Here is a 6,000-nt window from a genome sequence, read left to right on the forward strand (position 1 = left end):
GTGCATCGGCTGTACTTTGCAAAAAAATTTACTGGCCGATTTCATGCATCGGCCCCCATATTTCACTGCCCATCATCCCACATACTTGGGAAATACTTCTTGAGATGCTGACCATTGACAGCCACTGGGAACTTCACGCCGCTCAACTCCTGGAGCATGTATGCGTTACCCTTTAAAACTTGGTCGACCCTGTACGGCCCGTGTCAATTTGGAGACCATTTACCATACACTGCATCCTTGGTTCCCAATGGCAACACAGCTTCCCATACCAGATCACCAACGTGGAACTCCTTTGGTCTCACTTTCTTATTATACGCGCGAGCCACCTTGGCTTTGTTCTCCTTAATCTTCTCAAGCGACCATAATCTGAGTTCCGTCACATCCTCAATGCTGTCACTCATCAGGGCTGCATATTCTTCAGTTGTTAAATCATTCTGAAACGTAATCCGTCTCGACCCAGCCGTGATTTCCCAGGGGAACACGGCTTCTTGTCCATAGACCAGATGGTATGGCGAGGTTTTTATCGCTCCATGACATGACATGCGATAAGCCCACAAAGCCTCTGACAAAACCTCATGCCAACGTCTAGGGTACTCGTCGATATTCCTCTTAATCAACTTGATAAGGCTCTTATTGGACGCTTCAGCTTGCCCATTTGCTTGAGCATAGTATGGAGACGATTGGATCAGCTTGATTCCCATGTCCTCACAGAACTTTCTAAATTCGCGAGAAATGAAGACCGAACCTCCATCGGTCGTGATAGTCTGGGGAACCCCGAATCTATGAATGACATGTTCTTTCACGAAATTGATAACATCTGACGATGCCACTGACTTCATAGGGACGGCCTCCACCCATTTAGTGAAATAATCTGTAATGGCCAGAACCCACACATGGCCTTTGCTTGATGGAGGATTGATTTTTCATCCATACCCCAACCTCGAAATGGCCAAGGCTTGATGATGGGGTTCATCGCTGATGCGGGTACCATCTGGATGCTCCCAAACTTCTGACATGCTTGACACCCTTTATAGTACTTAAAACAATCCTCAAGCATGGTGGGCCAATAAAACCCCGATCGCCTGATCAACCATTTCATCTTATGAGCCGATTGGTGAGTTCCACAGACGCCTTTGTGTACCTCATGTAAGAGCCGATTTGACTCGGCTGGTCCCAAACATTTGAGAAGTAACCCTTCCAAAGTCCTGTAGAACATGTCATCCCCAATAAGGACATACTTCATGGCCTTGTATCTTATCCGTTTAGGTGCCCCCCGAGCCGAATCTTTCAAGTAATTGAAGATATCGGCTCTCCAGTCATCTGGTTCCATGAACTGTACCTGAACATCGGCTTCACCCGCTACGTCCTTGTATCCTGACGCCATCTGTGCGAGATCGTTTTCCTCGGTATTTTGCGACCTTGGGATCCAATTGAAGTTTATGTACCTGAACTGTGCCATCAGCTCACGGCATTGCATCCATAATGGGAAGAGTGACTCGCTCTCACATTTGTATTCCTCCGTGAGTTGGGAAATCACCAATTTGGAGTCTCCAAAGAGTTCCACTGCTTCTACCCCGGCTTCCAATAGCAACTCCATTCCCTTGCATATTGCTTCATACTCAGCGACATTATTGGTGCAATGGGTAGGTAGCCTAATGGAGAAGGAATATGTTGCCCCCCTGTTATCACCAGAATTTGACCGGATCAGAGGTGGGCCGCGATTGGAGATGGGTTTAAAGAAGACACGTAGAAGAAATACATGAATCGGCCTTGTGTACCAAGTTTGGGCTAATTGCCCGTGTATCTGTACTATAGTAGATACGTGTCGGTTAGGAGTTAGAGTTTTACCCGTGCACGGTTAGGTGCACACCTGAATTAGAAAGTCCCCGGACTATAAATATGTATCTAGGGTTTATGAAATAAACAACAACCAACGTTCAACACAAATCAATCTCGGCGCATCGCCAACTCCTTCGTCTCGAGGGTTTCTTCCGGTAAGCACCATGCTGCCTAGATCGCATCTTGCGATCTAGGCAGCGACAAGCTTATTACGTTGTTCATGCGTTGCTCGTGCTGAAGCCTTTTTGATGGCGAGCAACGTAGTTATCTTAGATGTGTTAGGGTTAGCATTGTTCTTCGTATCATATGATGTCGTAGTGCAACCCTTATACATCTAGCCGCCCTTACACCTATCTTAGGTGTAGGGGCGGCACCCCGCTTGATCATTGTTTAGTAGATCCGATCCGTTACGGTTGCTCCTTGTTCTTCAAGGATTAGTTTAATATCCGCAGTAGTTAGGCCTTACAAAGGGTTGGAGGATCCAGCGGCGTGTAGGGTGTAGTTTGCTAGCCCTAGACAGGATGTTCCGGGGATCAACCTCGTGTTGGTTTTTAGGCCCTGTCTAGGATCGGCTTACGATCACCGTACGCGAGCGCGAGGCCCAATCGTGAGTAGGATGATCCGATTATGCGGTGAAAACCCTAAATCGTCGTAGATCGCTTTAGCTTTATCTTGATCAAGCGGAACCACCATATATTCGTACACCTCGTACGAATCATGGGTGGATCGGCTCTTTGAGCCGATTCACGGGATAACCCGAGAGCCGATCGAGGCTCGTATTTAACGTTTACGTGTATGCCATGCAGAAACTAAGCGAGGCATCATCCAACACCTTCCCGACCGGGTATAGGTCAGGTGGCACGCCCTTGCGACAGCATCGGACGTGTGACCGAAGGCTTTGCGGGCCGTCGCTCCGAGGGACCGGGGCCAGCCGCAGCCCCGAGTTGTTCCCGGCTCTACGGTGTTGCCGGCCGCTGCCCCGCCGGTGGGTTTCGACCGCAACACATTCGGCACGCCCGGTGGGACAATCTTCGACATCCACCGCATCGCCATCTACATCCGAGATGGCGGAAAGCACTCCGGTCAAGTACGAGGATCTGACTGACGAGCTCAAGAAGAAGCATGACGAGATCAAGGCAGTCCTCGAAGCCGACCTCATCGGCTCTTTCCACGAACCCGCTCCCACGGCATCGGGTGGAAGGGGTTCTCACCGAAGGCGCGCTCGATGGAGTGGACCTGTCCGCCCTCGTCGAAGAACGCACCGAGTCGCCGCGTCAGGAGATCAACTTCATGGTGGCTCATTCGCTGCACCGCCACTCGAGAGCCCGGTGAACACTTTGGAGCGTGTCGCTCGCGCGTGATCCAGGAAATCATGAGCCATCGGTATTCTCCGTCGGGACCAGCTCTGGGGACTTACAAAGGAGAGATGCCACTCCAGTCCCGTCCACCGCTGCCATTCGCGTTGGCAGCACCAGAAGTGCTGAACTCATCGGCATACGTCGTCTACAAGATTGGTGGTGACCCTAGTGACTACCAATTCCTACCTGAGGCGCCCAAGGAGATCCCGCACGGATACACGTGCGCATACGTGCCGGACTCGCAGTGCACTGGGCACTCTCGAACCAGCTGCAACAGCAGGGGTCTCGGAACAGCAGGAGGAACGTCGGGAGCAGATCTTGAGAAGCAAACGTGGTTAGCTAAGTACGCCACTCCGACAAACCTCCAGAGCTCAGCTCCTGCAGTTGGCTCAGAACTGGAAAAGAAAGCATGGCTGGCTAAGTATGCCACCCTGGCGAATCTTCAGGGTTCGACACCTTCAGCCATCACCGCGGATCAGATTCGTACGATTCTGAAAGATCAGTTCGGCATGATGCCGAAAAGGACATTCGGCTATACCAAGCCGTACCCCAACGAGTACGAATTGATCCCGCTACCACCCAAATATCGGCTCCCGTACTTCACAAAGTTTAGTGGATCAGATGGTTCCAGCTCCATCGAGCATGTGAGCCGATATTTGGCACAGCTGGGCACGATCTCAAGCATCGGACGAGCTGCGTGTGAGGTTCTTCGCACAATCCCTCACAGGATCGGCTTTCGGGTGGTACACATCACCGCCACCGAACTCAATCCGGACTTGGAAGCGGTTGGAAGAGCGAGTTCCATGAGCAAGTATCACTCGGAGGCTTCCGAGGCTGGCATTGCCGATCTAGCACAAGTACGACGGAGCGCGGGGAAACAAGTGTCGAATACATCCAGCGCTTCAGGACCGTGAGGAACCGATGCTATTCGGTTCACGTAAGTGAAAAAGAAGCGAGTCGAGTTGGCGGTGGTGGGTCTCTCATCATCGATCAAGGACGTGGCCTCCCAAGCGGACTACCCTTCATTGGCGCACATGGTGCGTAGGCTGTCGACATATGAACAACGCCACCCAGATGTTTACCAGGACAAATTCAAGCGTGCGGTGGTCCTGGTTGAGGCAGACGAGGATGAAGGTGTTGCGGGAGATCAAGAGGTAGTAGTGGCTGAATGGGCTCGGGCGGCAAGCCCCGTGTCCTGCAAGTGGGTTAAGCCACAAGGCCCTCCAAAAGGGTTCGACTTCGACGTGACCAAGGCTGAGCAGATTTTTGACCTCTTACTCACGGAGAAGCAGCTAAAGGTACCCGAAGGCCACAAGATCCCCACGGTGCAGGAGCTGAACGGAAAGCCATACTGCAAGTGGCATAACACGTTCACCCACACCACCAACGACTGCAGGGTGTGGCGTCGGCAGATCCAAATGGCGATAGAAAAAGGGCGGCTAATTTTCAACCAAGTACGCCATGAAGGTCGACACACACCCCTTCCCCGCCGTTAATATGGTGGAGTATACTTACCATGGAGGGTGCCAGCCAGATTTCTCGTGCAATATCAACATGGTGGAACCCGGGCACCACTCGGTAAGGACGGAGATGAGGGCAGCTGCTCTCATAGCAAAGACACAGAGGAAGCCGCTCCACGCGATCGGCTCCGCCACGACGGCAAGCGCTACGTCACAGAGGGAGAAGTAAAGAACATAAGATATCAGCGACCTCTCTCTGATCACCTCCTCAACAAGTGTGTGGGTCAACACGACCAACGCCGGCGATACAACGACGATGATGAGAAAGATCGTCTGGCTAGGGACGACAGGAGACGTCGTCGGCATGATCACGACGAGGAGCGATATGAGCGCCACGCCAAGGAAAAGTCGAGGGAGCAAGACGACGTGGATAGGCACTGGGACTGCCCCTTCTTCAGACACTGTTGGGATTCAGGAATGAGCCGATTGCCTACAATCGGCAATTTCCTAGAATGTAAACAAAAGAATAAGGATGCAGCTAACGTGTCCGTGTTCAAACGTCTAGGGCCTCTCCCGCCTCGGAACAAGCATGCTAAGTCCACTCGGGTGGAAGATCTCGAGGAACTAGAGGACGATGATGAAGAAGAAGACAAGTATCATCGGCCAAGGTGGTGCCCTGATGGGCTCAGCCGTTCCCAGAAGCGAAGGGTTCAGCGTCTGCGTGGGTTGGAGGAAGCTGAAAGGTTATACCTGCACACATTGAGGAAGGCACGGCCTGATCTGGCCGCCAAAATTCAGCGAACCCTGGACGAAGAAGGTCGGCCACAAAGAAAAGAGTGGCGCCCCAGACAAAAGAAAGCCGATGATGAGACATCGGCTGGCACAAACATGGTCTTCATCCTTCCAACGGAGTTTAGCGCTCCAGGATTAGATGAAGCACCCGTGGCACAACCGGATCGCGGCCCACGGCCGGTCATCTTTGAGAAGCCACGAGAAAGAAGTTACGAGCATCCGAAGGCTCCGTATTTGCGAGGATACATCAATGGGCAGCCTCGTCAACAAGATGTTGGTGGACACCGGAGCGGCGATTAACATTATGCCATACTCCATGCTACGTCGGTTGGGACGCTCCAGCTCGGATCCGATCAAGACCAATGTAACACCGAGCGATTTCAACGGCCAAGCATCCGACGCACAAGGTGTTCCGAATGTGGATCCGACCGTAGGAAGGAAAACTGTCCCTACGACGTTCTTTATTGTCGACGAGCAAAAGCTCCTATGCTGTCCTACTAGGGAGAGATTGGATCCACGCCAACTGTTGCATTCCATCCACGATGCACCAA

The sequence above is a fragment of the Lolium rigidum genome, chromosome 1 (assembly GCF_022539505.1).
Source record: "Lolium rigidum isolate FL_2022 chromosome 1, APGP_CSIRO_Lrig_0.1, whole genome shotgun sequence".
Classification (NCBI taxonomy): Eukaryota; Viridiplantae; Streptophyta; class Magnoliopsida; order Poales; family Poaceae; genus Lolium; species Lolium rigidum.